At 37.0% G+C, this 12312-nt stretch overlaps 1 protein-coding gene and 1 long non-coding RNA gene across 2 annotated transcripts in view; one reads left to right on the plus strand and one right to left on the minus strand.

Moving 5' to 3' along the window:
* The window catches only part of Stac (SH3 and cysteine rich domain), a 146550-nt gene that overhangs the window by 41890 nt on the left and 92348 nt on the right, over positions 1 to 12312 (plus strand). The window lies entirely within an intron of this gene.
* Positions 469 to 12312, minus strand: part of LOC102028424 — a 53473-nt gene continuing 41629 nt past the window's right edge. The window contains exons 2-3 of the long non-coding RNA XR_260785.2: positions 3452 to 3575; positions 469 to 994 (exon numbers count right to left, since the gene is read on the minus strand). This is a non-coding gene — a long non-coding RNA (uncharacterized LOC102028424). The remainder of the gene's footprint in view (positions 995 to 3451; positions 3576 to 12312) is intronic.

Genomic DNA, 12312 nt, shown 5'->3' on the forward strand with positions numbered 1-12312 from the left:
GCTCCGAGGGCCTGCTCGCCCCGCCCGTCCCCTGGGCCTCCCAGCGCCTAGAAACTCAGTCTGCAGTGTCGTAGGTATCATTTTGATGCTGTATTAAGCTCTAGTCTCTCTACATTAGAATCTCATCTTATAGGAGACAATTTTCTTATTGCTTGAGCTGGCTTGAATCTGGATTTCCTAATGCTCGAATTTATAGGCATCTAAGTGATTGTATGAGTGTGTCTATCAGCCTTTAATTGTGGCACCCAACACAGTGCACAGTGAATATCATGGTTCCCTTGCTTCACATATTTTAGCTGGAGATAATGAAGTAATGGTCATGATGATAACAATAATATTGTTAAGAAAAGCGACAATGTCAAGAGGGGCAGCCTCTGGCCAGCTACAGAATAATGTCAAGTTCACAAGCATGAAATTTGTTAAATCTATTATCCCTGATTATACTGAAAAGAATCTAGTATAAACACATAGGTTTGACATTTTTTTTAATCTTCTAGATTCAGTGTTACTCAATTTGAAAATTCAGAGAAAGTGTACCCGTGACAGATTTTAGAGGATTGGTTAATGACTTTGTTTAACACCTTGACCAAATGCTCCTTTCCTTATCCAAATTAGTGAAGCATAGTAATTCAAGTAAGACTCTAGTTGATGTGTGCATAAAAGGAACATAAGGAGGTAAATAGAATTCACACTTAGTCCTTGTTGTCATTCAACTAACAGTACTGAGGTTCCCAATATAACAATACCATTTTGGTGCTGTTGATTTTTGTTGTTGTTGCTGTTGTTGATTCTTTTTTTCCACAAACATGCATCCCAGCAGTATGAACGCTGTGAACTTAGTGGTCCTTGACCCAGAGAGCCAAGTGATCTGCTGGGAAATTATGATCATGAAAAGATTAATTTGCCTGTAGTGGTTCAAACAATTCACCTGATTCTACACTGATTCTATGACTTGAAAGGTATCTTGTATCCACGAAATTCATCCATGTGCATCCTGAAGAAGAAATAGAGAAGGCAAGTCACGCGTTAAATTACCAGCAAGCTACTTCAGGTAAATGGCTCCATAAAGCCAAACAGAATGAGCATTCAACTGGCACTACCTGGTGAAATCTGTCAGCCTTGAATTTTGGTTTTATATAAATCCAATAAACAGATGAGGTAACCCTAGGCCATTCTGCAAACTTGAGAGAGATTTCTTCATGTTCCCTGGGTCACATTGCTTATGATGGATTAGCAGTAAGTCTCTAAAAGAATGGATTTTTTTCTTTTAAAAGTGTATGGACATAGAAATTAAAGCTACAGATCATCTGGGAAGGTCTATTTTTAGAGAAAGTGATTTGCTAAGGGTATTTGTCACTCCTTCTCAGGACAGCCAGCTGTGAGCCATGGCAGGCATCAACAGAAACAGCAAGGTCTTAGAAGAAAATCCTTACATTCTTCTAAAGCATTTAGGAGTGTTCAAGTACAAAGACAGGCAAGCTGGGCAGTGAAGGAATGAGAAGTTTTAAGGACAATTGTGTGTGGATGTGCGTTCTACATGTAGATTTAGTACAGTGTTTGTTCATGAGCTTGTCAGTGCACGGGAGAGAACACAATGTGCTCAGTGGGTTATGTGTGTCTGTATTGCACACTTGTGTGAATTTAAGGAAAAAAGCTCACTGATATTCATCGCACTGATACTGTGTATCAAACTCTTTCCTAAGAGATTTGTGGGGATTATCTCTTTGAATGACCTTAACAGCCTACATTTCCCATTTTCAAAGAGGCGAATAGAGCCAAGAGGCCTCAAAACCAGAATTCAGACCTGGGCAGCAGGATCACTTGGGGCACTCAGTTGTCTAAAGCCCTTTGTCACTTGTTACAATGCTGCCCTGCATGGCAGCGATCTTTATATGTGTCTGTATATTTTTTGTCTGTTTTGGAGAAAATCATAAAGGAGATTGGTTTTTTCTTGTCTCCATTAAATTGGTGTATTACTTAGGTTGAAAGAGGGGTCCAACAAACACCACTACGTTCTTGATAACCCACTGATGTGTTGGTGAGGAAATTAAGATTAAAAAGCTAAATCTTAGGGTGTCTGATTGTAATTCATAATAGATCATTGTCCTTGTCTTCGAATGTGTTTCCACATAATTTTCTCTGACACCTTGTCATCTGGACTCAGGTGTACAGATATTGTTTAATGTGTTGTTTGGGGCAATACATTTTGGGAATTTGAACTCTCTTTACACCAGATCCTTACACAGTCACCAGATAATCATCTCAAAATTAGCCTATGGAAAGCAGTTGCCTAACACGTATCCCTCTCCACAGCAGACATGCTTTTTTATACCGTATGTCCTCTCAAAAATGACCAATGGCAACAATACCAGTCAAAAACCTTGGACCCATCCCTGACTGTTCCCTTTTCCTCAAACCTAATCTCCAACCCACTAAGAAGTCTTCTGGGCTCTAATTTCAAAATATGTCAAGAACATTTCATCTCTTACCATTTACTTCTATAGCCCCACATTAAGACATCCGTCTACAGAAAGTTCTTTATCCACATACAAGGTAGTGTAATCCTTTTAATATCAATCACTCAATGTCAGGCAGTGAGGGTCACACAGAGAATAACACCAAAGACCTTCCCAAGGTCTCTAAGGTCTAGCAAGATCCTGATTCTGCATGTGTCACCTTATCATTATCCTTCGCCTCCTCCTCTCAGTCTACTCCAGTCACTGATGCTTAAGTTCCTTGGTGTTCCTCACACACACAAAGCATATTTCCCGCTCTGGTTGGAAGAATAACCAGGATCAAAGAGTGCTTGTGAGAGATATGACTAAGTGCCTTTTGAAGTATTTTGCCAACAGGTTGCAAAACCATCTTAGGATGTAAGACTACTCCAGCTAAGACCATGAGAAAGTGTTCTTCTAGAATGAGGTCTGCAGGGGACAGTGATGAACTAGCCCCAGAGGGATGTGGGCTCTGACAGAAGCATATATACCCCATCATGAAGAAGCTTCACCAGGTCACAAGCATGGAGCTTGGCATCTTGAGTGATGTGTTTCTAACTCTTAACTCTACCATTTCCTATCAGCATGTGGCTGAGTGCTGTCTTAGCTTCTGTGCACCCCATCTCCTCATATTTCAAATTTTTGCAGTGATTACTTTTCTATAACAATATATTGTTTATCAAAAATCTACACAAGAGTGTAACACATACATGTGTTCCAGATAAATATGTCAGCTAGGGGCTGGGGATTTAGCTCAGCGGCAAAAGCGCCTGCCTGGCAAGCGCAAGGTCGTGAGTTTGGTTCCCGGTACCAGAGAAAAACCAAAAAAAAAAAAAAAAAAAAATGTCAGCTGTACAAGTAAAGGATGATTTTGGCTAAACTATAACAAAATGGACCAAACCGAATAATAAAGCATGTTTTTTCATATATCAAGAAGTCTAGAGATAGGAAATTACCGATTCAACTCAGCTACTCAGTGAAGTCATCACTGTCTTCCTGTATTCTGCCATCTTGGGTTGTTGGTTTATGTCCTCTTGTTTACCGTCTTATCATGGGCTGCTTTGGCTTAGTGCTTTATACCTGCATTCAAGAAAAGAAGAAAGAGGGATAGACATGACTAATCAAGCCTCTTCTCTTTTAGATCAGAAAAGGAAAAACCTCTGGAGAAATCTACCTTGGGTGTACATTTCATTGGCCAGACAGAATAAAGTTTGTGTTGTATTTGTTTATTTTGTTCATTAGTGTATGTTTGTACTACATAGTAGTTATATTCATCTGGGGGAATTGGTATATGCATTGATCATTTTGGATCCTTTTACCTTGTTTCCCCCTCCTCTTTTTCCTGATACCCTTCTGGTCTCCAGAAAAGTCTGCCTCTGTATTTCTTACCATCTCTCCTTTATTTTACTCTTTATTTTAGTTATATTTTGGGTTTCTCATGTAAAAGAAGCCATGCTGTATTTAACTTTCTGTGTCTAATTTATTTCACATTACATTATGGTCTCAAGATGCATCCATTTTCCTTCAAATGACATGATTTCATTCTTCTTTTGGCTGAATAATATTCCACCGTGGATGTATACATTTTCTTTATCTCTCCATTAATGCACTTCTAGGCTGATTGTAGAGCTTAGCTATTGTGAATTGTACTGCTATAAACATGGATAAGCGTGTATCAATACAGTATGATGGGAAGTAGTGCTAGAATTTGTTTACACAGCTAACAGTCTGCAGTGGGAGAAAAAATAAGTTTTATATGGAAAAATACTGAGAATGGCTTTGGAATAGATATAAAATTGACCGAGATCTGATTCAATCTACAAGGAATTTATAAGCTTGGGATGGTGAGACATGCAAAGAGAGCTAATTATAATAGGATGCAAATTGAAATGAGAACTGTTTGAAGTGCAAGCATTCCGTTAAAGTAGACCCAAGGAGCAGTTAGTTCTGATTGGGATGGTGATCTTCATCAATCCAGGTAGCAGTTACTTATTAAGCACTGCCTGTGCACCAGGCATTTCAATGTTTTTTGCTAAAGTCTCCCCCATGAAGAAGGTAGAAAACCTACCCACTCACACCTTAGGAAGAACATAGACCAGAAACAAATAAATATGGAAATATTTCAAAGTTCAGACCCTGACTCAGTAGGTGGCGTTGCAGTAGGGTGAGGGTGCTTCTGGACAGAGAAACAGCATGAGCAAAGGCACAGAGGCACGAAGGCACATCCTGCGGGTCACACGTCACTAAAACACAGAAGGTGAGGATGGTGATCACAGTCAGATTAGGCTGACGGGAAGGTCTGGCTGGGCCAGAGTAAGCCGGGCTGATTTCTTCCCTCCGCACACATTCGCAGAATGATCTTTGCCTCTGTGCCCTTCGGTGCCATCGTCTATGAACTGAAATAGTAGCCTTCATGGAGCTGTAGGGTGAGTTTAATGAGAAAGTTGCCTCCCAGGAGCTGTGCCACAAATGGACGGTTTTCAAGTGATAGTGTTCTGTTCGTTGTTCCTCTTCCTTTGGGAGCTTGCTTAGCCCTTCCCACTGAAGCCACCCTTTCCTCAGTTAATAGAATGTTTTCAGTTAAGGGAAGGACATAAGACAGGACAGTGAATGTAGGAAATGAACTACTTGCTAGTTAAATGACTCACTTGAACTAATTCACTCATTCATTCTTAATTCAATGTCTTTAGGTTGCTAATGATGTATTATCATTGCTCTGGACAAGTACTTGGTGTTCAGTAAGAATATAATACAAGCCACATTTGTAACTTAAAAATTTCTAGTCATCACATTGATTAAAGTAAAAAGAAAATGAAATTCATTTGCATAAGTAATAAAAAATAGTACTGCTCAGGTATGTGCTCACTCCTATAATCCCACCACCCTGGAAGGCTGAGGCAGGATGATCACAAGTTCAAGCCCTGTCTTGGCAACTTAGCAATTTAGCAAAATCTTGTCTCAAAAAATAAAAAAGATTGGGGATGTAGCTCAGTGAGAAGGCCCTGGGCTTAATCCCAGTGCCACATGAAAAAATGATGTTAGTAGATCCTTTTGCAGCAAATCTCCCAAATCAGAATATATTTTGCTTTGCATCACACTTCAGTTCAGACTAATCATATTGTAAGTGTCCAAAAGCTACAGGTGCTGAATGGCATCATGTTAGACAGCTCTGCACACCTGGGAAACAAAAGTGAACCAAACAGATGAGACTGCTCGCAGGGGCTGTGCATACTAGTGGCAATGGTGGAAATGGCCTCTGGCTTGTTTTTTAATTGGGGTCCAGAATTTATACCTGGCTTTTGGTATGTGACACAGAACAGGACAAAGAAAGTTCTCATATTTCCTGGGATTTCTAGAAGAGCAGTCCACTCCATTTTAATTAAAATCCTAAATATCAATTCAGCATTTCACTATTACATATGTACAGTGCTGTGCAAGCCGGAGTTCTCAGCCTCTTGCTAGTCAATTAATACCAGATGTAGCCAGACCAACCCTTTCCATCCTGGTTTGCTGGTCATCCTGAGTAGTTATGCAGCTGCTGAAACAGTGCACAAATCTCAGTCGATTATCACCATACATATATGCTTCCCATTCATGCCACAGATCACGGGGCATCAAATACATGCCCAAGATTCTTATTTTAGTGTTATAAAACCCACCAGTATTTTTATTTATGGTTTGTGATGACTAGACCTGTTTTAAGAGATTTCTCCTACCTCAGATGTCAAAGGTATTCATTTACATTTTCACTTACTAGCTTTATTCTTTCACATTTAGATTTTTACTTCAACTGGAAATTTATGGCACAAGAAGATTGTTTCTCAAACAATTCTTATACTCAATTCTCCACACGTTCCCACAAACTTGTTTTAGGGTTCTTTATTTGATTTGATTCCACTGATATATACCGCTGCATAGATATTATATTTGCTTTTTCTATGGCTTTCTTTGTGGTGTGTTTTTTTAAAAATCTTACTCTGATAGCACTGTCTTTGCTCCTTTCTTAACAGTGCATTGGCCCTATTGGCCCTTTTTTTCAATTTTTCATCGTGTAAAATAGTTTTTCTATCCAGATGTTAATTTGTCCACTATTCTTTTCAGATTATATTTAACTTACAGTCATTTGGAAAGAATTAACTTAGTAAAAATGTTAGGATGTATCATCCAGAAACATGGTATATCTTTCTATTATTCAAGTCTCTATACATGGCCTTTAATAAAATAATTGAATTCTCTGCACAAAGTCTCTTGGCTGACATTCAGACTTTCTCCTGGGTTCTATATATTAACTCATTTTTATTTACCATCTCTAGTTGTTTCTGTGGAACAGCTTGCCTCTTCATGTACTGTGCTTTCAGTATTATATTTTGCCTTAATTTTTGAGACTTTTTATTGTGCCTATGTTAAATTTATGTTCCATTTTGGTCCATTCATCACCCTTTCTGTGTCATGTGATTTTTCCCATGGATGAAGACTCTCTTGCTGCCTTGGCTGCTCTTTTTTGCACCTAAGAGATGAAACCAAAGCCCAAGCCATAAAGAATGGCACCTGCTATAATCTAAGGGGTGGACAATGCACCACAAAGCAGACAGGCTCTAGTATACCTGGATTCAACCACTCTCTCTTAACCCAACCAAGCAGCCCTCCTCTTCAGGAAAGGTTTTCTCTACCTCCACATCGAGCATTTCTTTTTTGCCAAGAGTTGCCACATAGCCCGCATGTAGGCAGCAGTTGAAATTCTTTACAGTAAGTCTTTGGCCTGATATCTCTCTCTCCATGGCACTAGGCATCCAAAGACTGACTGGTGCTCCCCAGCAACCTCCACCTTGCCTGAGCAACCTCCAGCTGCTTAAGTGTTCTGAGTGGACAAAAGTGTAGGTGGCACAGAGCTTCCTAAAGCCTTATTACACAGGAAAGTAGCCCAAGGAAAAAAAAGTCTCTGTGTATATCAGCCTTCTTGTAAATTTAAGCTGCTTTTCCTCATATAAGGAACTTAAACACCCCCTGGCTTTTCTGTTTTTCTATGCTCTTAGTCCCTTTGGCTTCTTTTCTGTTTAGGTGGCCTATCCAAGGATGAAATCAGGGGAATCGGCATGGTTTATGTTCATTTTCTTTCAGTCAGAAATCTATGCTTATACACACATAGACATGCAGAGACACAAAGTATGCACTCACACACACGTAATTTTTTCTATTGTCAGCATTATTTAGAGCCAGCATTTTCAATCAATGTAAAAAATACTCTCTAGACTACTATTTTTAATAGAATAAACCCAACTTGACCTAATAATATAATTATTCAACATATAGATTTTTTGGATTTCCTATCATTTTATTTAGAATGTTTCTCCCTGCATTCAGAATTTGCTCTATAGAATGCAAGTGTTTGTACACCCATGAACACATTCTGCTAGGCTTTGAAAACTAATCTTGGATTTATGCTGTGGGACTCCTTATTTAATATAGTTTTTGTGTTCTTTAAACTTTTGAAGGAATTTTTCCATAAAAATTGGGCTCAGACACCTTATTACAGAAAATTATTTGCAAACAATTTTTTATATCTTCTATGATTCTGAGTTAATCTCCTATTCTAGTTGGCCTTATCAATTTATATTTTCCTAGTTACTTTTTAAAACCAATATTTCAAGTATATTAGTAAAGGATCTCACATCACTTGAACTCGTGATGGTAGATATTTCATTGAAATATTTCAGTGTCCTACTGAAGATATTTCATTGTCCTACTGATTAGACTAAGTACATTTTTCAACTTTAACATTTTTTTGTAAATTAGTTCTTGAATTTATCTAGCCTGTGATTTTTAATTTCTGGTTTTATTGCTGAAGACTACTTCTCTTGGTTGCTTGGAACCTTCTTGTTGTTCTCTTTATAGTTTGTTTTTTTTTTTATTTTAAAAATACAAGGAGGGAAACATTGACAGACAGACAACCTTTTACAAAATAGAAAAGAACAGTACAGACAATCCAGAGTTACAAACAAAATGGTAGGAAATTGTGCATTATTTATTCAGTTTTCATTATTTCATCTGTAGCCTTGAATACTTTCCTGGCATTAAAATCATTCTTGAATACAGCTGTGATTATATCTCCTGAATTTTATAATTGTTATTCTCACCACTATTTTCCGCGTATTCTAAAGCAGAAGCAGGTTTGCATTTACATGATCCTAATGAGGAGTCAAGATTAATTTCCAGTTGACTAGTCACTCTACTGGTCCTGCTTGCCCTTTTTTGTCAGTTTTTCTTTTTCTAGAACATGTTTAAGTTAGATAATGATTACATGCCTTGCGAGGAGTTGGCACAGTACAGAACACATCTCAGTTATTTTTTTCATCCTCTCTCCCCTCCCTTCTTCGCTTAGTAGAATATAGGAAGTAGGAAAACAGATCTTTTTCAAATGGGAAGGGGATCAAGTGTTGTTTACCTTTCTAAAATTATTATTAAATTCTTTGACCATAGCTCTGTGCTCATAGAAAATGACATGCTTGGTCATCTGTTCTGAGAAACTCATTAGGATTCATTTGCAGCTGCTTTATGAGGAAATTTTTGGTGGATATTTGAAAAGAAAATCTATTTACTGAAGTCTAAAAAGCTTAATACTATTGATTAAACCAACATTATAAATTCATTTGTTCACATGTTTTATGCTATATTCTATACTGGGAGATTCATCATGGATTGAAGGAAATCAAAGTATATTACTACTGATTTGTTTCTATTTTTATACTCTTGAGAGCTTTATCTCATATATAAATCTGATATGATATTCGGTTCTTAACAGCTTGTGTTTAAACTTTGCTTTAAATTATACCATTTACTATTGACTTCCTTCCCGCTCTGCCTCACTAACTTCTTTTGACTTAAGTTTTACTCTAATATAAATACTACAAAGTGCTTTTTTGGTCAACATATCACACTTTCTTTGCTAGTGCTCTTATTTAATCTTTAGAAATTATTTTGGTTTTAAGGTGGCTCCTTTAAACTATGCTGTAATTTTTTAATGGAGAATGTAACCCACTAACATTTACTGCCATATGTTTTATTTTACTTCTGTCGCTTCATTTTCTATTTCTGAAAATTTTCATACTTCTTGTTAATTCTTTTCCATTTTTTCAAAGCACTCAAATTATTCCGTTCATTACGTAACCCTTTTTTCTGATATATTTAGGACAATCAAATGTATAAAATATACTACTGACTACTTTTAAATTCTTATTAGTACAAGTTTGCAGTACATAATGATTATGTGTATCATAGAGAATTTGTACATGTACACAATATATCTTAATTTTTCTTTTTTCTCCATCCCCTATCCCAGCTCCCTGCAACTCTTGGTCCTCTTCCCACTTGCAAAACTCTATTTGTATCTTTTTCCCTTCAGTTTTTCTTTTTTTCATCCCCTTTCCTTCTCTTCCCTCCCTCCTCTACTCATCTCTTATTCCCTCATTCCTGAATGCATAAAGAAAATGTGGTATTTATACACAAAGGAGTACTACTGTGCCATAAAAAGATAAACTTGAGGCATTTGTAGGTAAATGGATTCAACTGGAGACTATAATATTCAGTGAAGTCAGTCAGACACACAAGCTGAAATATCATATGGTTTCTCTTATTTAAGAAACTAAAAATACGTACATGTGTAAGTGCATGCTTGTGTCCGTGCGTGTACATAACACACCCCAGTTCCTTTTTCCACCCCTGTCCCCTCCTCCCCTCTCCCTCACTCCATCTCCTGAAACCTTTCCCCTTTAAAATGATCTGTCTTGTACTTCTAATTATCTGTCCCTTATTTTGCTCTTTATTTTTACTCTGGTTTTCTCATAGAAGAGAATCAATGTGATATTTGACCTTGTATGTCTCATTTATTTCACCTAACACTATGGTCTTGACATGGACCCATTTTCCTACAATTGACTTGAATACCTCCAATTATTAACAGTGAGAATGGAATAGCACGTTCATTTCCTCTCCTATCTCAAAGGAAAACAATAATGAACCCCCTTGATAGAGTGATCAGAAGATTAAAAGAGATGATTCAGTTAAAGTTCCAAGAACAGCGTTTCAAATGCCAGCTGTAACTAATACCATCGTTGTTGTTTATGGCATTTACTCTTCCGCCAAATAAAATAAGGGAATTAGCACAACCTACAATTCATGACATTTTGTATTACAGCTAAAACACCTCCAAAATACATGTTCTCTGTTTCAGGAACTACTTGTAACAGGTGAATTTTCTCTGTGAGCTCTATTTATACCCATTATTTGAAATTACTTTATTTTAAAATACTGTGTTTAAATTGTCTCAAGCACAAGTGTCTTTGCACTTCATCTTGTCCATAATTCCTGATGCTTTTGTTTTCTTTGCTTATAAATTTTCATCTGCATTAAGAATACTTGGGTTATACCTTTGTATTGTGTTGTTTCATATGGAGGAGTCTCGGGGTTGTTTGCTTGCTTATTTGTTTGTCTGCTTTTCTTTTTGGCTTGTTTGGTGTTTTGCTTTGCCTTGCTTTCTTTTGTTCTGTGAGTGATCTGCATACCTATCTGTGTGCTTGAATGTCCTTTACTTCTGATACTGTGACATTCTGAGAGGATTCTTAACATGTTTCCAGGAAAAGAGATACCTGTTTTCTCTACAGTGACCTGGCATATGGTGATTTCCCCTACTGACAAATCTGAGTCTTCTTTCCTTATTTAGCCCAGGAAGCCTCCCTTATCTTGCCTTTCAGTAATGCTCCCATGTTCATCATTCTGAAGGCTTCTGTGGGATTCAATTTTCCTCGTATTTCTTCTAAAATTACCATCTTTAGTGGTCTCCAATCTATTTTTGTCTTTACATTGTGTTCCGTAACCGCTTCAGACCCGTACTCCAGAGCACCTTTCTTAAAGCCAGTATTTGTTACCTTCACCTTTCCTACTGCTTTAAATTTTACTTTGACATTCCTGATTGGTGTAAATCCCTTCTTAAAACTCATCCAGACCCCTCCTTTTTCAATCTAGCTTGATCATCCCAACTTTTATTTCTTCTTTTGAGCAGTATATTTCTTCAAATTTATTGTGAGAAAAAAGTAGAGAACATATAAAAATATATTTACTTTTTATCTGAATAGTAAATAGTTTTATGACTGTGCCTTCCCTTTACTACCAGAGTGTGATAATCTGTACTCATTTCCAAGGTTTTTAAGGCACCAGAGTGCTGGTTTGTGTTTTATGTTCATCTCACTTACAAATGAAAAGTTTTCAAGAATTGGGATATGTGCCTAAATACAGTGAGAAAAATCTCCTTTAATCAATTTTGTATTTGTGATAGTGTTCTGGTATTATATTTTAAGCAAGAAGAGAGCTCTGTATAAGTATCACTAGTTGAGTGATATAACATCCTTGGGGACCACCAAGGGTAAGCAACTAAGTCTTCAATAAATGTTGACCATTGTTACTGGTAAACTTTGCAAAATTATAAATTCATCCACTATGAACATATGCCATGAATAAATTAAAGGAGGATGACAAGCAAAATATTTACCACACAAATGGCAGTAAAAGGATACCAATAAAAAGATCTATAACCTACTAGAAAAAATGATTGTTTCAAGAAGTATGCTTCTGCCCACATAAACCATATAAATTAGCTTAGAAGAATATGAAAAGATATTTATCCCTACTGATGATTAAGCTGTGAGATTTTTATTTGTGTACCACTTTTAACCTATGAAGCTGGCAAGCATTTAATAAATTAATTGAAGCAAGTTTTAGCTAAGGTATGGCAAAGTCTCTTTCTCTCTCTCTCTTTCTTCTTCTT

Source organism: Chinchilla lanigera, unplaced genomic scaffold (assembly GCF_000276665.1).
Source record: "Chinchilla lanigera isolate Chin_1 unplaced genomic scaffold, ChiLan1.0 scaffold00020, whole genome shotgun sequence".
NCBI lineage: Eukaryota > Metazoa > Chordata > Mammalia > Rodentia > Chinchillidae > Chinchilla > Chinchilla lanigera.